At 54.6% G+C, this 18,612-nt stretch overlaps 1 protein-coding gene and 1 long non-coding RNA gene across 4 annotated transcripts in view; one reads left to right on the plus strand and one right to left on the minus strand.

The window, feature by feature from the left end:
* Positions 1 to 3,507: 3,507 nt before the first annotated feature.
* Positions 3,508 to 7,949, minus strand: LOC308182166. Of its 3 annotated transcripts, none has more exons than XR_013941702.1 (4): positions 7,810 to 7,926; positions 5,988 to 6,315; positions 5,666 to 5,791; positions 3,508 to 4,970 (listed from the first exon to the last, which is right to left on the minus strand). It is a non-coding gene; the product is annotated as an uncharacterized lncRNA (long non-coding RNA). The 3 variants fall into 3 exon arrangements; XR_013941703.1 differs by having other exon boundaries at positions 5,988 to 6,320; positions 7,810 to 7,903; XR_013941701.1 differs by lacking the exon at positions 5,988 to 6,315 and having other exon boundaries at positions 7,810 to 7,949.
* The window catches only part of CTXN1 (cortexin 1), a 36,024-nt gene continuing 25,191 nt past the window's right edge, over positions 7,780 to 18,612 (plus strand). Inside the window, exon 1 of the mRNA XM_080566296.1 lies at positions 7,780 to 7,918. The gene's annotated coding sequence lies outside the window, so the exon portion shown is untranslated. The remainder of the gene's footprint in view (positions 7,919 to 18,612) is intronic.

The following is an 18,612-nucleotide window of genomic DNA, read 5'->3' on the forward strand; positions in this document are numbered from 1 at the left end:
AAAGAGAAGACCGGCCCGAGAGGTCTGAGTGAAAGCAGCAGCAGGCCAAAAGCCAATGCAGGGAGACAGCAGGCTGGCTGGGGGAAGATTTTTCTACGTTCTGTTTGCCTTTCACAATTATTATAAATTCAGGTTCTGTCTGGACCTGGAGACTGTCTGGAGGCCAGAGGGCACTGCGGTGCCAGCAGGAGGTGAAGGAGAGGCAAAACAGATCCTCTGTGGTTAGCCAGGCACAGAAGAGGGCTCAGACAGGGCAGGAGCCCAGCGCGGTGCCAGGCGACGTGCTCACCCTACAGCGAGAAGGGGGGCACATCCCTGGGGAGGTGGGTTGGGACTGGGAGCAGGCTGGGTGCAGATATAGCTGGGCAGCTGCAGGGCTCAGGGCTGCCCGGAGAAGGATAAATCTGTAATTTATTGCCTGGAGAAGGATAAATTCGTAATTTATTGCCCAGAGAGGTGTTGGCATGCCAGGCTTGGACCCTCTGTCTAGGTGGGGGGGCTGAGCAGCACCAGGGCTCTCTGCAGGCCCCGTCTCTCCTGTGCCTGCTGCCAGTCCCCAGCTGAAGTCTGTCCAGCACCATTAGCTCAGGCCATCCTGGCAGGAACTGTCTGCCTCGCTAATTTAATGAGCCCCCAGCTTAACGCATGGCGAATTCCGACATAAATAAAATAAAACGTGTCAAAGTGCAGCTCCGTTCCAATTACAATTCATTAGCAAGCTCTGAGCCACCGGCCTGACCACGGTCAATAATCCCAGTTGGGGAAGAGCAGAGGAAAAGCAATTTATAACTTTCCCGGGGCGTTTCAGGGGGAGGCAGGACTGCCTCACACCGGCACGGCCTGAGCAGGGCCCGCCTCCCCCAGGAGGGTCCCACACGGGTCCCACCTGGCTCTGGCCTCTGCGTGTGACCCGGGGATAAGGACACGTCCTTTTTCTGTCCCCTGGCCCCTCCACGATGCAGGAATTCACTGGCTGTTGGGATCTTGCTGGGACCTGACATGGATCGGCCGTGGCAGGGCATCAGCTTAATGGGGACCTGCCTGGGTTCCCCATGCTTCCTCTTTTTCTAAGAGCTGTTGTAAGACCGAGCAGCTGATGTTCATTTCTCTCTCATTTTTCCTGTTTTAGTCCATTGCCTTCTCCTAGACAGGAAAGGAGCAGACCCTTCCACCCCTCCTGAGCATCCCGGTTTCCCCAGGAGATGCCAGATCGGGGCAGACAGATCCCAGGAGCCAGCCCCCGGATTTAACACACGCCTTTTGGAGCTCGTAGCCCACGCAGGAGCAGTCCCTGCTGGGCGCTAAACCAGCGCTGGGGGTGGCTGGAGCAGAGCCTGCTCTGCCCTTTGGGGCTGCCGGTCCTGGGCACGCGGCCGTCGGGGTCTGCAGCACCCAGCAGCTGCAGAAAGCCATCCGTGAGCAGCTGTGAAGGAGGCAGTGGGGTTCCACGTTACTCGTGGTGGCTTCTGCCAGTGGGTCCTGTGGTTACAGTGCAGGAGGCGGCTCGGGGCATCCTACCACCAGGACCCAGCGGGCTGACCTTTTGGGATTGGGGCCGTTTTGTCGATTTGACAGTGGCTTGGGGGATTTGACCGTGGCCCTCTCCGCTGCTCGGGTCGTCTGGAGGTTTTGGAGATCAGAGACGGAGGCAGAAAGCTCCAAGCTGCTGTGGCCCAAAGCAGCCTTTTGCCGAAAGGGAGGATCCGATGGGGATGTGGCTCCTTGGAAAGCTGTGGTCACTCTGTGAGGCTCCTTGTGGGCTCAGAGACATGGGATTTCTGCCTGTCCCTAGGCAAATACTCCCTGCGTGGGCTTCACAGACCGACAGTAATTGCACACTGGTGTCCTGGCTGCCCTTGGGCACTGCTGCATCCACCCAGGGGCATGGTGCCAGCTCGCCTGGCTGCACGCGGGGGTAACTCACCGCCTACATTTCTGAGATGCCTCCTGCCTGGTCCTGTCTCTGCTGCTTACAGGCTCTACAAATGATCCCCCTTTCTCTCCCTCGTGGTTCTTCTGCAGCAGCTTGAGCCCTGGCCCACCGTGGCGAGGAACATCCTTTCTTCTGCAGTCGTCCTCAGCCTGCAGGAGACCTTCAGGAGCCTGCGAGGCCTCCTCAGTCGCAGTAAGCTCGTAAGAGGTGGCGGGAGGAGGCTGAGCGTGGGCAGATGGAGACAGAGCTCGGAGTGAGCTGGCAGCTTTGCTGGAAGGGCTGCGATTCCTGGAGGTGCTGGGAGCGGGGCCAGGAAGGAATCGGTCTCCAGCTGCTTGTGTGAGAAGACCATGGCAGTCTGCACGCGGCTAGGATGGGCACCTCTTACAGACGATGCTGAAAAATGGTGAGAAAACTTAGTTCTTACATCTCCCTGGTGTGGGAGAGGACGATCTGACTCCTCCCTGGTTTGGATTCAACAAGGACTGAATAAATTCCAGTCTAAGCTCAGCTGTCCTCGGCACTGTTCAGGTTCAGCTTGGCCCGAAGCAATTCTGCATTCCTTCTGGAGTAAATCTATCAGGATTTTACAGTAGTGCTCGGTCTCAGCTCAGATTCAGGAGGGAAGGAACAATTCACACAGGTTATTGTATCGTCTAGAGCAAAGGCTCAGATTTTGACAGTGAAGGTGGTTAAATTAAGGCACAAAGTCCTTGGGAAATGGTGGTATGTCCTGCTAAAGAGGTCTTCAGGTCTGAACTAGGTGACTTTCAGCAACACACATCTCGACCAGACGGGTAGGTCCATGGCCCAAACAATGTGGGAGCTCAGGCTGGATGATCCCATTGTCCCTTCTGGCATTAAACACCACAACACTGCTTGTACGTTGTGGTGCTCCTGAGAGCCTGGGGGAAGATGGGATGGGTTGGAAATCTCAGACCTTCCCATACCGCGTGCTCTCAATTTGCTACCTTCAAATGTGGGGCTTTGCTCTGCTGTCTTAATTAGTCCCATTGTGTTTGCGTTTGGGCAGTTGGTGTTTAGTCTTCTTACCGAGGATTTTGTTCCAGGCCTTTCCAATTTCTTTTTGCTTGATTTTGATTAAATGTGATGATTAGGATAGATCTTGAACACATCACAAGTAGCTTTCTAGGTGCACTTTGGTGCTCCGTTCCTCACCAAAACAGCGTATATCAGGCATGCAGCCCATGCTGCCCGGTGAAATTTTTCCTCTCTGGTCTTCCTGCCACAGGGATTGTAATTTTTTCAGGACATACAATGTGTTCACCGTCAAATTGCAGCTACAAGGAAAGAGCTGTGCCAAGAAACTTTGTTTAAGAAAAGTTGCTTAGAGGTGGAAGGTGTTTTTTTTTTTAAATTAAGTGTATTTCATCTCTGAAATGCACCTGCCTTTCCCAGGTCCGTGGAGCGGAAGGGTTCTGTGCTGTGCTTTCTCTCAAGATGCTCATATCATCTGTTGAAGCCTCATTTTAGCAGCAAATCACTCCAGAATGATTCTCCTCCTTTAGTAGATCAGCTAAAAGTGCTGCGAGTCCTCCTGGAGTGCTGCAGAAGAGAACAGCAGTAGGGTTATCCGAGCTCGCTGGAAGAATGAGTTACCGAGAAATTTGTGGATTCTTCTGACTGTAACTATGCCCACACGGTACGGGGGAAAAACACGTAGCTTCTTCGAGGCAAATGATTTGAAAACACTTTCCTGATGCCAAAGAGCATGGAGGGGAAACACCACGTTAAAAAGTTCCTTCTGCATCAGGGAAGGGGAAGAGCTGAAGGCAGAACATGTCTCACTTACACGTGGCTGTGCTCCATGGATACAGGGAGGCTGCTCCCTCTGCACAAGGGAATTTTAAAGGCGTTAAACCGTGTTAAACCATCTGTCAGTGACAAGGCCCCCAAAAGCTCGCAGACACCTTTAGAAAAACCTTCAAAGGTGTCCCAGGCTGAAGGAGAAGAGGTGAGGGCTGGAAGAGGCCTGAAAATCTCCCAGGGAGACAGGATTCAGTGTATCTGCATTACCTCTTAGAAACCACCGTGATTTCGTGCAGTTTTGTACTGCTGGTTCTCAAATAACTTTTAATTGAGAAATGGCTACAGGTTAATAGGTGAATAAATTCGTTCTATTATTATCCTTGATCTAAATCTTGTATTTCCCTTACATGCTTTCAACTGAGGTGTTTTCTAGAGTGGTTTTCATTCATTTTCATTCTGCTGCTGCACTACTACTAACTGGAAGCTAACTGAAGCTGTTTGATGAGATTTACGTATATTTCAAAAGAGAATAACAGCACAAAACAGCTTTTTTTAAAAAGCAAATGCAGCAAAAACAATGAAACAGTTTTCTTAAAATATATTGAAAATCTCATCGGATTTTTTTTAAAAAAAGAACTTTCTCAATAACTAATTTCTTTTGGAAAGGATGCAATGCTAGATTAAAACTGCCTGATAAGCTCTAATTGTAGGAGGTCTGTAACTGTGCAATAACTGCAATAACCGTGCGATAACTGCAATAACCGTGCGATAACTGCAATAACCGTGCAATAACTGCAATAACCGTGCAATAACTGTGCAATAACTGCAATAACCGTGCAATAACTGCCCGGACAAGAGAAGCTCTTCGGCACATGCTTAGATCTCCTTGGGGACACGTGCCAAGCGTTTGCAGCAGCAGGTGGTGCTTGTGTTTCCCTGCCAAGCCCACCTCACCCTCTGTGTGTGGGATGGTTTCTCCTCCAAATGGCAGGCATTTATTTTTGTCCCTGTCGGTTGCTGTGTGGGTCTGCTCTGAGCATCCAAACCCTACCCCGATGGAGGATGAGCTCTTGCACTCCCTGTTGACACCACCGTGTCTGATTTCCCTGGAAACATCTTCCATGCTCTGGCACAGGCTCCTGTAACCATAGATACACACAAGCAGTGCACAGCGACGCTTTTCCGTGTTTTTCTCTTAGATCCTGCCAGCCTCCTCAGGTAGGCAACTGCCTGGTCTGCTCCCCGAGCAAGGCGTCTCTCTGCAGGGCTGAATTTTTTTAAGCAAATAGAAAATGTGAGTTGTACAACCGAAGCTAAGCAGCCCCTTCCTGGGCCCTGGCGGTGGATGTGCATGCTGTTAAAGCTGGTGTTTGCCCTGAGCTTCCCCCTGTCTTTGAAGCAAAGGCCTCTGTCTCACCCATGGGCACCTATTCCCAATTAATGGGAACCCCAGAACAAACCTGACCCCAGCTCTGCCTTGGACAGAGCAGCTCCGCTCCTCTCTCCTGGGAAGAGCAGGATGGAAGAAAGGATGGGGGAACATGTGCAGTGGGAGCTCTGCTGTGCTCAACGTGGGTTTTTAGAAGCTGCAGACCACTGCCCTACGTGATTTGAAGGGTAAATATCAAGAGTATATCCCAAAGGGTGGGCCAGCAAGGACCTCCCTTCACCCAGACAGTTCTCTAAGAGCTTTGGATGTTTTTTTTTAAAAAAAAACACACCTCCGGTGTTGGACACAGGGATTAAGGCTCCCCAGATCCCGGTAGGAATGGTCTGTGTTAGATTCGTCGTGTGCTGAAATAAGCTCCGGGGATAAAACTGGTGGGGACCCGCGGGACGTGTGAATTTTGTAGCAGCCGTGACTCATCCCGGTCTTGGCAAGTGCTGGAGGGCCAGAGCTCAGACAGCCCCAGAGCTGGTACGGAGCAGATGCCAGCCCTCAAGGATGCTGGGGAGACTCACCGCATGGCTCTGGGCGGGGACAGATTGTGTGGGTCCTGCTTTTGCTGTTTTCCAGCCACGTTTTGTCCCTGCTCCTCCTCCCAAAGGATGTGCAGCCTCTGCAGTGCCTGGGAGGTGCAAGAGGAGCTGGAGGAGGAGAGCAGCGTGTGATTTAGTCTCAACACATCGTGGTCACCCCTGCCTCTAGTCTCAGCGCCCGTCCCACTCTCTAGACCAGCTTGTCGTGGTAATACCACAAAAATCTCGGGATTTTTCTGGGATGTAAGAGAGGAAGACAAAGCCTGCAGCCCCCTGCCCCCCCAAAAAAACCAATGCTGAGTGCCTGCAGCATCCACGGGGCAGAAACCAGGACCCGTCCTGGAGAAGAGACCAGCTCCAGGGAGCCGTGGTGCATCCAGCAGTGGGGGCCAAGCCTCCCTGGGAGCTGCTGCGTGGCGGAGGGGTCGTACGGAGAAAGTGGCTCCTCGGTGACAGCCCCCGGGACAGTGGCTTCATGCTGGCAGTGGTCGGGGAGCTGGAGGGGTCGGGTTCCAATCCCTCCCTGTCACAGTCCATCTGTGCACATCCTGCAGTTCCCCCGAGCTTAGTTAGCCACGCCTGGGGTACCACACCTCTGTACGCACGGGTCTGGCATGCGGTGAGCATTTCATCTGCTCTACGGGGACAAAGTGCTTAGGAAAAAAAGGATTTTGCAGGAAGGTGCCTGTGCTAACGTCAGACGTGTCACAAATAGGTAACATTAAAAAAACCTGAGTGTGCGAGGGAGACGTAGCACTCTTTTTGACATAGGCCCACAGGCATGGACTGAGCACCTGCAGAAGTTATGCTGAGCCCTGTCGTGCCCACCAGAAGTAGCCACAGCTTCGAATGCCCCTCTAATCCATTTTTTTTCTCTGTATATCCATTCTGCACCTTTGCAGAGGACAAAAGTCCTCTGTTGTCCCCAACGCTGGCCCTGAAAGTCCCCTGGGGATGCCCCAGCAGGACTGGGGGAGCTTTTGCTAATCTTTGTCAGCAAGGCGTGCTCCCAGCTGCGAGCTGGTGCTGAGCACAAGCAGCAGCAGTGCTGCGTCTGTCGGGGACCTCCTCCTGACCGAAAACCCCGTGGGGCCTTTGCCTGGATCTTTCTTGCCTGCCCCAGCAGACTGGTCCTCTTTTAGGGCTGTGTCCCCTTCCCCAGCATCCCCTGGGCTGTGCCTCCTCCCTTCTCGCCCTGGTGCCCACCCACACCTCCCTGCAGCTGCATCGCTCCCTTTGGTCCCAGTGGATACTGGGGTACCTCTGGGATGGATCCTGGGGTACCCCTGGGATGGATCCTGGGGTACCCCTGGGATGGATCCTGGGGTACCCCTGGGATGCTCCCGCCCCTCCTCTGGGTGTTACCCTGCTTCCCTGCACCCTCCCTGAGAGATCACCCTCTGCACAGCACCACCCCGCGCGCCCTCCTGCTCCCCTGTATTCCCTGCATCTTAGAAGCCCCCTGGTCCCTGCCCCACAACCCCCACACCTCTCCTGCGACCCCACGGAAATCCCCCACCCCGCGTCTGTTCCTGTGCACAGCTCAGCATCCCAACGCCGTGCCTGGCCCCCTGCATCCTCACGGTACCTCCCCAGGACCCCACAACCCTCGCAGCACCCTCGCCATCCCCCCCAGAGCACCACTGCATCCCCCTTATCCCCCTCCGTGTCCGCAAAAACCCCACAGTCCCACTCCTCCCTGCATCCCCGCCCCACCCTGCACCTCCAAGGGTCCCCCCCACCCTCCAAGGATCCCCCCCACCCTCCAAGGACCCCCGCACCCCCCCCGGCTCCCCCACACCGCCCTGCAGCCCCGTGGCTCCCCGCAGGACCCTATTCCCCTGCACCGCCCCCCCACCCCCTGCATCCCCCACAACCCCCGCACCCCCCGGGCCCCCCCCATCACCTCCCGCCCCCCCCCGTGAGCCCGTTCCCCCGCAATCCCCCCCCTTCCCCCCCCCCACCGCATCCATCCCCCCCCCCCCCCACCTCCCCCCCCTCCGCTCTCCCGCATCCTCCCCGCTCCTCCCTGCCCCGGCCCCACCCCGGAGCATCCCCCACGCCCCGGTTCCCCCCCCCCCCGGATCCCCGCAGCCCAATCACGGCGGCTTTGGACGAATTCAAACCCCGCAAGCTCTGCCGCTGCCGGTGCCGCTCCTCTCCTCCCCGGCTCCCCCGGATGGGCTCGGGGAGCTCCGGGGCGGCCGCGGCCCCTCTCCGCCGCCCGGAGCTCAGGTGAGCCGGGGGCTGCCCCCGGGGCTTCGTGTGAGGGGTGTGCGGGGGGGGGGCACCCGGCAAAGTTTGGGCTCGGTGGCACCGGGGGAGGCGGCGGAGCACGGCCAGGCTGCGCCGGGCACCGCCCGCCAGAGGCTCCGCAGGGGCGGCGCGGGGTGGGGGGGGGGGAGCGCCCCCGGTGCCCGCAGCCCCCCCGGTGCCCGCAGCCCCCCGGTGCCCGCAGCCCCCCCGGTGCCCGCAGCCCCCCCGGTGCCCGCAGCCCCCCCGGTGCCCGCAGCCCCCCGGCGCCCGCAGCCCCCGGCCCCGCTCCCCGTTCCGAGGCGGTTGCGGCTGCCGGGGGCATCGCCCCCTGCGGTGTGCCCTGCAGAAATTGGGGGGGTTGGGGGGGGGGGGGCTCGGGGAGGTTGGGGGGGGGGGGGGGGGAAGAGAGCCCCCCCCGGGGGTCTGAGATAGCCTCGGGTGGCGGAGGGGGGGTGGTGGTGGTAAAGGTTGTTGGTTTTATTTCTTTTTTTTTTTTTTTGGGAGAAATGTTGTTGCTGCCACATCAGGAAATCGGGAAGGGCCTTTTCGGGGGGAGAAGTCCGAAATTGGGGATTTCTGCAGCTTGCTGCAAAACTGCTGGTTTTGGAGGTCTTACAGCGGGGAGTGACGGAGCGGCTGCGAGACCCCCCCCCCCCCCCCACCCAACCGAAGGGCCTCGGGGAGTGCCCACCCTCTGGGGCTGGAGTGCTGCTCTGAATTTTGAAGAACTTTGAGTTAAATTAAGTTGATTTCTCCCTTCTGGAGCCGCGGTTCTGTCTGGAAGCAGGGGAGAACTGCACAGACCCTTGGGATAAAGGAACAAGCCAAAGAGCAAAATCTTCCTTCCTAGGAAGAGTTGGAGCTGCAGGAACTCTCCTTGCAGTGCTGGGTGTGTCAGCGAGCCCAGCCCATGGCAGAGGGAATTCATCTCTCCCAATCCATGGAAAGACAGTGGGAAGACTGGGCTTGGCTCAGACGATTTTTGGTGCAGAGCCTCATGTTAAACACAGGGTAAAAGCCGTTGGCTTTTGACAGGTATGGATTTGACAGTGTCTGTAGGCTCCCCAGCACTTCACTTCAAGCTTTAAATCCGTGCCATTCCAGGATCTGTTCTTCTTTTTTCCCAGCTATTACTATTTGCCATAAATCTGCCCCAAAATAAGGGATGGAAAATCTTTAGGAGGGCAGGGCAGACCTGTGTGCCATAGGAGGGGAGGTACGACGCGAGTTCTGGCTACTTAACAAATTTCGCCCTCTGTGCACTGCAAATGCCTCACCACCCCAAGCTCAGATCGTGGTCCCGTAACCAGGCACTCACGGCTCCGATCGCTTTGCCTCGTTTGATCCCTGCTGGTTTGGGGCACAGATCTGGAGCCGAACAGAACCACTGCACCCAGTGGGACCTTGGTGTCCCAGGAACATTCGCGTTGGGGCTGGGCAGGCACGGCAGTCTGGCTAGGAGTATGCCAGGCCAGGCTTTGCAGCTGGGCGGTGGCAGAGTTGCAAACATCCTCCCGTTTTGCTCTGGGGGTAGTTCTCGTAGTGCTGTTGTGGGGCTGGTGGATGCTCGGGAAGGTGTCTGCAGCCCCGGCTGCCACCAGGTTGTCCTGGCAGGAGGACTGGGTGAAGGCAGCTCTGTCGTGGTGCACCTCTGGTCTTGCCTTTAGCAATTCAGCCCTGGTTTGGTCCTTGCTGGCAGTAAACACCCAAATCTTCTCTTCCCCAAACCCCAGGGAACCCTTGGGGAGCCTCTGTGGGACACATGCTCGGGAGTGCTCCCCACGGTCTAGGTCCAGAAAGGGAAGGGACGCCTGGCACCGACTCTGCAGGACGTAAGCACGTCGCATGGGTGTAACACCCAGCCTGCAGGGCCCCCTGGAAATGACTTGGCACTGCTCTGAGGATGCACGGCCCCTGCCAAGCTGCTCCCCGGGCTGGGAGAGGCTGGCTGCTCGTATCAGCGTGCTATTTACCTGTTGAAAGTGGCGCTGGCAGGGCAAGGTCTTGCTGCCTTCCTCACTGTGCTTCTGCCAGAGAAATCTGCTCTTTATTCCAGTGCTCGGCGAGCTCTGCTGCGCTGTCTGCAGCCTGGCTGGGGCAGCTTTCCGTCCTCGGGGGATGGAGTGGGCTGCACAGCAGTGACCAGCACTTCCTTGGTGATCGTGGAGAGGTCAGGGCTGGAGCAACGGCAGGCCGTGGGTGGGTGCTGGAAAGCCACGGGGATGCAGCAGCAGGCCCATTTTTTTTGGCTGTGTGGCTTGCTCATGGAGGCTGACATGGGTGAGAGAAGCCGGTGGCATCCTCTCCTGGCTCTGTACTACCTCATGTTGCAAGCTGTCAGTAAATCCTGAGCTGATGTGTTTTCTGAACAGCTGCTTCTACGAGGAAAGCGCTGTTGAGCTGTCAGGTGCCTCGGAGCTGCTCTGATTTCACTGCAAATGTGCCTACGAAGTAAAATTGATGGGTCAGAATCTAATATTCTGAAGGGGAACTTAATGGCCATTAAACTGCTTCTTTTCTGCTTCGAGTGCAGATCTACTACAATTAACTAAGGGGATAAAGGCATAAAGGCAGAAGAAGAGGGCTGTGAGAGAGGTGGCATGGGGCTGTCTGCCCCGGGGCATGGGGCCACAAGGAGGGAGGCTGCTGGGAGGCCGGTGGCAGCAGCACGTGTACCTGTCACCTGGCGGGGCAGAGCTGTGCTGACCTGCAGAATGACCTGTAAATAGGGTCTGAAATGCTTATGTCTGCAGGGATCAGCATCCCTGACGTCCCCTGGCCCTGGGTCTGCTCACAGCAGTGGTCTGCTCGTGGGTCTCAAGCCTGTGAACCCTTCTGAGTCCCAGACCTGCTGCTCAGCATTGCCTCGAGCTCCTTTGGATTGTGCTGTTGAGATAAGCAGACCAAACCCTTGGGCAGGGCTCAGGGTCTGCACGGGCCAGGAAAGCTGGCATAAATTCTCTCTGTCCTGGCCTGTCCCATCCTAGCCAGCTGGAGCAAGGTGCTTACAGCCTGTGCTGTGCTCCTGGAGCTGCTCTGCTCTCCTCTTCCCTGAACAGCTGATTGCTACTTAACTGGCGTTGAAGCAGAGAACTTTGCCCAGCTTCAGGCACGTATTTTTTTCCTCTCTGATCTGTCTCTGCTTGCTGACATCAGGTCTGGTCTTGTTTGTGCTTCCCTTACTCAAACCGAACCCTGTTCCTACCCCATGAATTTCCTGTTCTCCCCATGGCCCTGTTATCAATGCTCTCTGCCTCGCCTTCTTTCTAGCAGCATTCTGCAGGCAGGGGCAGTCCTGAGATGTCTTGTTGATGTTACTGCCGTGGGGAGGTCCTGCCGTGTAATGCTGCAGTGCCCGTGTGTCTTCGTTTCACACCTAGTCCCTACGCAGCAGAGCCAGGTCTTGGCTGTGGCCTGGTGGATGCCGGGTGTGCCTCTGTCTCCCGAACGGATCCTCTCCCGGTCAATAGTGCCAAGGCCTGTCTGCCAGCTGATTTGCTTCAAATGCTGCAGGATGGTGTCTGAGACCTGCAGGATGTGGGAGAGTCACGTCCTGGTGGCGTGCTTGGCCAGTGTCACTGAACCTGCCGCTCACACTCCTTTGGCCAGTAAGAAACCCCAAGGGCAAAGCTGACGGTTGTCTGTGATAATGTTGGCGTCGGGTCTGCCTTCTCCAAGGTCTGTCTAGAAGACCACTGGACACTGGGATAGTGCTGTCGTAGCACCTGGATCTCACCATGGGTCTTTTCTCCATGGGCATTTCATGTGTCTTGGCTGACACCTGGGAGTAGTAGCCCTCGGCTAGCTGGACCAGGCCCACTGGATAAAGGCTCGTGACCTGTGGCCTTGTCCTGGGGAATGGGCAAGATCTGGCCACCTCAGCTTCACTTCTGGTCACGAAGTACTCCATGATGTGTGGCTCCACATGGTCAGAGCCTTTTGCCTGGAGGAGCTTCTTCTTCCTGGTTTGTGGAGAATGACAACAGGTACCCGGACACCCAGAGAGCCAGAGCTGGCACCCACGGGGCTGGCTGTGCTGCCCTTGTGGGGCCACCTGCTCTCGGTTAAGAACCCCAAACCAAACTGTGCAGCACTCAGAATCCTTGCTGGCTCTTCACACCAGATGCTGGGTGGGAATTATGTTCACCATGACTTCCAAACCCCAGATACTGCAGTGCAGCACATCCTTCTGCTGCTCTGTCCTCAGATCCGGGCTCATGATCGTCGTGGGCCCTGCTTCCCACAGACCAGTCGCACCCCGGTACAGCACACAGTTCTGTACGCACCCCGTGAGCTCTGCTTTACAGCTACAAATGGACCTGGTAGCAGAGGATGGAGCTGTCAGCAGCAGTTTCTGGCCAGGACTCCCCTGTGAAAGTTAGCAGATGTCTTGCCAAGCCATATTACTGTGTAGGAGAGGTGAATTCAGTAGTGCTCCGCTGGCTTCAGGTGGTCTGGGTGGACTGATGGAGGAAAGATGCTCCTGGCTGCTGGATCTGCTGGGCTGGGCAGGCCCTGCAAAGGCGAGGCAGGCCCACAGTGCCAGTGGCAGAGAGCTTTCCTCCAGGCTTGCTCTGTCCTGCTGCGGAAAGGACTGCAACTCCCCTCTCCCAGCCGTGCTGCAGGAGCAGGCTGCCTGTGGGGCTCGCAGCTGGCTCCTGTGAGGCTGGGAGGAAAGTGGCCCGTTAGGCTGGCCTCGTTACCCATCCCAGGTCCCAGAGAGACCCCCGCGGGGAAGCAGAGGGTGTGAGTGCTGAGCGAGATGGTTGTTGCAATATGGTCAGTGCCAGGATCAAACATCATGAGTTTAGCTCCCAAAATCCTGAAATTGGCTTTAAAATCATTTTGCCTACAGAAGCAATCCAAGATGCTGGGACCGTGCTTTTCTACTCCAGCCACGGAACTCTCCCTTTTGTAATAATAACCGATATGCTTAGAATCAGGAGCTGACACTAAAGCATTGCCTTTATAGTCCCAAGAGCTGTCAGAAGCAGCAGGATGACTGCCGTGTGTGCCAGATGTACGGGCTACGGCTGTCCTCTCCTCCTGCTTTTTTACTGCAGTTACTGTGAAGGGCTCAGGTTGTCCCTGCCCGTCCTTGTAGTTGCTCTGGTTTCTCGTGCTGCTGGAGCTGAGGAGGATCCAGGTGACTTCTTGCACCTCTGAGAATGCAGACTCGTGCTGTGCTTCGTGTAGGATCTTCCCAGACTGGTCTGGGCTCAGCAGTGGGTTCAGAGCTCCCTGTGGGATCTACTTCATTGCATGGCACAGGGAGGCACACCTTGGCACTGGGTGACTTTGCACAGCGAGGCTCTCCTCCAAGCAATTCCTTTTTGCTCTTCAGTGACTTCTCATGCCCCGTGAGAAGCTATCATGTTTCTTCCCGAGGTGTAATCTTTCCCTCCAGCAAATGTTGCTGCTATCCTGGAAAGACAGGAGGGATATGGGTAGGGGCAGGGAGTGGAGCCACAGAATTAAGTGCACCTCTCTGGGGATCAGTCGAGTCACAAGGCTTAATGCCGTAGTAGATCTTGTGCAGTGTTATTTTCCTCTCCTGTGGATCCTATGGGACCTACTTGCTCATCTCCCAAGACCTGCAGCGACAGCAGCGGTAGTTTGTCAGCTCGGACTAACTGCCTCTATTTCCTCTCCAAGCTTCTGAGCCCCCTGCACACAGGCCATTTCTCCAACAAAATCGGCTGGAGGTGTTTCTCGCCAGAGGATACAGTGCTCACAGCCCTAATCTCCATGTCGCCCAGCTACCTCTAAAATAGTCTTCATCCCTGTTTCCGTGTCATGAAGGTGTGTGGCCGTGCAGGGCTGCTTCTTGTGGCAGTAGCAGCCTGTCCTCATCACTCTTCTACCCCAGCTGCGTGCTCCAGGCAGCAACAGCAAACCAGACCCACCACTGCAGCCTGCACGGTCATCTGGTGAGTTGGCTCTGAAAGCATCTCTGAGTGCTGATGCTCTAAGCATATCAATTCTTCGGTGCATTAAGTGAAATAAAGAAATAAATCCAAGGGGATAATAAACCAGAAAGTGATAGGCCAAGAACAGCCACAATAAATGGGTAACCGCTCAGCCCGCAGGGAGAAGCAGAGCCATACGCTGTTCTTCAGTGCATGTGAGCAGGGGCAGGCAGGGCACACAGGCAGATATGCGTACCTTAAATATGTGCGTGCATCTTTGTGGCAGTACCTATGTGCATGGTCACACGCTGCTTCAACAGCATGTGCGGAGACAGCTTTACCATCGTCTCCTGCCCCCCATCGTCCAAATATTTACTGTGTCATTGAGCTCCTATCTGGCCCGGCTTGAGGGGGTGTGGGATGAAGGCTCTGCCTGCGGGGTGTGAGGTATTGGTGTGGGGCCAGCTCTGGCAATGCTCATGAAATTAAAGTGAAAAACCTCTGTCAAATCTATGGTTCTCTCCACTGCCTTGCAGGAGAGGTTTTGCCAGTTTTGCTACCTCTATCCCTTTCCAGCAGCCTGCTTTGTACTTCATGAGTCTGGTTCTTGTACGTGTTGCTCTTTGCGTATGTAATGGGATTAAGGCAGAACCAACGCAAACCCGTGATCTCAGCACCGCCTGGGTTCTGTGAGTACCCAGCAGTGTGCTGCTTTTAGCCCCTGCCAGCATAAAAGGGTTTAAATAAATGCCCAATTAATAAAAGCCCATTGAGCTGGGGGGCTTTGGGAATGGATGGGGGGTCTTGCGTGCATCTTGCACACAGATTCTTGGTGTTTTGTACAAAGTGTGGAGGTGACAGGAGTTGTTGGCACAGTTGACCCTCAGCTGAGGCTGACGTTTGCCTAAGTTACCGTGAGTTGTGCTTACTGAATGTGGTGCTTGGACAAGGTGGGCATGGACAAACCCCCTCCTAGAAGGGACTGTGGGAAGACACCAAGGCAAGATGTAAGGGTTTCAGGCTGGGATAAATTTGCCGGCAGGTTGTTCTGGATCTTGCAAGGGTTGTCAGCTCTTGGGGCCAGATGGGGCTGCCCCAAAGAGACATTTTATTTTGCTATGGTGTATTGCTTTGCAGTTTGTGTCGTCGTGGGGTTTATAGACTTAGCTGCAGTAGTGTTCCACTGGAGAAAGGGTCAGGTGCAGGCATAGATAAGGCAGTCCACCATTGAGAGCTGGTGATCCAGAAGAATAGGGAATTCAATAGAATTTGATCCTCCATCAAAGCAGGAGTGCAGAGACCAAGTAACAGGAAAGCTATTGCCTGCAACCACTACCAACCCTGGCACTCGTCTCCTGTTGGCCCTGTCCTTAATTCCTTGTTCATTTGTCCTGGCCCATTTTGTACCCCATTCTCTTTTTTTTTTTCTGGTGTTGGTTGCACCTTCTTCATTCATTCCCTGTGCATTTGCTCCTGCTGGTTGTGTGCACCACGCTCCAGCTCTGCTTACCCCAGAACGATGTGCTCAGCTGATCTTCTCCATCACTCCTCAGTGCAGAGCCCAGTCCTGTGCATGGGTGCAGCCAGACCTGGGCCAGCCCCACGGAGCTGCACCGCATGGAAAATGCTCCTCGGCTTGGGAGGTACCAGTAAATGCAGGGATGAATCCACAGGACCTTTTGTTGGTGCAGACAGCCTGCATTGCAGATTTGGGAGAGCTTGTCTTTAATTGTATCAGACGGGTGCTAATGAAGGGATTAAGGCCCAGAAGGGTGAGCAATGCAGGCCAATTTTTCCTTTCCTGTATCAAGGTCTTTTGTTTTGTACTGTTCTCTGTTTCTTCTCTCCTTTCACTCCCTTTTTTCCTGCCCTTTGCTTGGAGTAGCCTTCCAGTTTCCTCCCCACTGGAACCCAGTGATACCGATCCACGTTCTGGATATGGGCTGCTTGCCTCAGATATCCTTCTCCTACCAGCCAGCTAAAATTTCCTCCCCTTGCCTATTTCCAGGGGCCACTGGGCCACTTTGCTCGAATATGGGTACGGTGTCACTGAGGTACCTGTAACAGTGGAGGAGCAGGGCACCTTGCTGCGGTTGTACAGCGGGTCAAAGCAACGACAAGAGAAAGGGTTTGCCTGGCCTTTCTGCAGACTAACATCAGTTAGAGGAATAATGAGATCAAAAGGGCAAATGAGGGAGGATGGAGGCTGCTCAGGCTGTCCTGCTTTATGTTCCTTCCCTCCAGCATGAATATATTGGAAACACTGCCTGGTTGGGTCCTGTTCTGTTCCTGCTCTCTTTGATGTGTGATCAGGACCTTGTTATTTTGGGAGAGGTAAGCACTATTGCAGTGTAATCCCAGCTCTCTCAGTGTTTTGTCATAGGAGAGGTGCTCCGGCCCTCTGATCTCTCTGTATCCCTCCTCTGGACCCGTTGTCACCTAACCTAGTGAGGTTCAACAAGCCCAAGTGCAAGGTCTCCTATGTCTCCTACGGGGACAGGCTGAGAGAGCTGGGGCTGTTCAGCCTACAGAGAAGGCTCCGGGGCGACTTCGTTGCAACCTTTCATTACTTAAAGGGGGCTTATAAAAAAGATGGAGAGTGACTCTTTGCTCAATCAGATATCAACAGGTTAACGGGGAATGGTTTTAAACTAAAAGAGGGGAGATTTAGGTTAGATGTTAGGAGGAAATTCATCCGTCAGAGGGTGGTGAGGCACTGGAACAGGTTGCTCAGAGAGGCTGTGGATGCCCCATCCTATGGGCATCCTATGTCCTCTGAGGGTCTGCTAGGCAGCCTGACATGAAGGTCCCTGACTTGTGACCCAGCTGAGAGAGGGCTTCAGGGATGCCTGTGATGAGCTGAGAAGTAATATTGCTGCTTTGGTCCTCCAAGCCTGTGTCCCTGCTCCTGAGAGGAGGGCAGTGAAGGCCTATTTCCCTTTTTGTATGCTGAGTTCCAGAGTCCAGCTGGGAGAACAGCAGCGGGATGCAGAACTGTGTCAGCAGCAGGATGAGATATTTCTGGTGTCAATACTTGTGAGAATCTACACGGGAAGGGCTGGGTCCATTTGGAGCCCCTGGGTTTTGTCATGGAGAGCCTACGTGTTTGCTTGGCTTCAGTGCAAACCTGAGTGCACCAACCAAGTACTGGCAGATCAGGATGTCCTGACGGTGCCCTACAAGATTTAGAGCAGTGGGGAGAGACTCAGTTGTAGGGCTGCCTTTGCCAATTGCTATCAGGACAACTGGATCGATAGGAACTAGCAAACTCTTGGTCTGAAGATGATCTTTTGATGCCTGTGGAAGAACCCCAGGGTTCATTAGCACTGAAATATTTGACGACAGGTGAATATAGCAGGCATCAGCAAGCACCAGGGCTATCTTTTGTACTCTCAAATAAGTTTAAAGTAGGGATCAAAGAGCCTTGCCCTGTGCCAGAGCCGTCAGTGGAGCAGGAAAGGCCCACTTACATCACTCATCCCACATGCATCCCTGCCTGTGGTGTCATCCGCTAGGGAAGTCATGGGCAGCTTTGGCTACAGCCTGGAGTAAGGAGATAATGATAGCTGGGAAGTATTTTGAGCCTTTGCTGCAATCAAGGGCAGTCCTGTGTCTGTAGCAGGTTCGTGATTGCCCCTAGGTCTGACAACTGTTTTCTCACACCCACCCTACATCCCAGCACAGCCCTGGAGCAGGCACTGGATCTAGTTAAGGCTCAAAAGTGTCAACAGCACAGTAGCTCCCAGTTCCTTTGTCTGCATGGCTCATTTGCTACTCGTTTAAATATAGCTTGGCGTAGGGTAGTGCCTCAGATGTTGGGAACTGGAAGAAGTGAGATTTGATTAGCACCTTGCCTAAGGGAAGCAGGAATGGGATACCCTGGCTTCCTGCAGCTTTGTCTCTCCTGCTGCTGCTGATAGATAACGTTAGTTTGAGTTAGTAGCAGTCTGTTCTGGTCATGGAAGCAGCATCGATTTACACGAGCTGCAGACCTAGTCCTGGAATTGATCTGCATTTTTATCAGCTCATCTCAGCTGACGGGAGATGTTCTGACACTGCTTTGGAGGAGCTCTGCTCCGGATTGCTGTTGTTGGCTGCCTCAGGTCATCCTTTTGGGTCCTGCAGCGTAATAAAACTGCCTGCAAAAATTGGGATGCGTTTTCTTCAAATCAGAAGTCTCCCGGTGTGACTGTGCAGCCCTCACACTTACACTTTACGAGTGTGTAAATGGTTACAGTGCTTTGTGGTAGAGGCGGGGACCTCTTCCAGGCAGCCTTACATAGGCTGATTCCAGCAAGGTTATCAGTCCCTTTGCTTTCCTCCCCTCCCATCCTCCACTTGCCTCTGAGCTGTGCGTGTGCAGGGGATAAATTCCCAGCGAGACTTCCAAAGGCAGGGCGTTTGCTCTTTTTCTTTTGATATCCCTTAATGAGAGCAATTAGCCCACATTGGTGTTTGAAAACTCTATTGTCCCTTTGGATTTATTATCAAGTAGGGACTATGGGTTGTAGAGCAGTCGTCATTTCCATGGCAGAAGAAGCTCTTACTGTGCTCTTTCAGCGACTTGCCTCTTTGTAGGGATACCCTGGCTGTGCAGTTTGTTTCTTGTGCTCCAAAGGGACTCTCTGTACCTGGGACTCCACTAGATACAGGCCTTCTTCATGGATGGTTTGCCTTAAAGATGCAAAGGCCCATCTGGATACAGGAGATGAGTTACAGACGAGTTCCCCAGCACTGTGGTGTAACCCCAAGATGGGTTAGAGC

This window comes from Anser brachyrhynchus (genome assembly GCF_964034855.1).
Source record: "Anser brachyrhynchus genome assembly, chromosome: 23".
Classification (NCBI taxonomy): Eukaryota; Metazoa; Chordata; class Aves; order Anseriformes; family Anatidae; genus Anser; species Anser brachyrhynchus.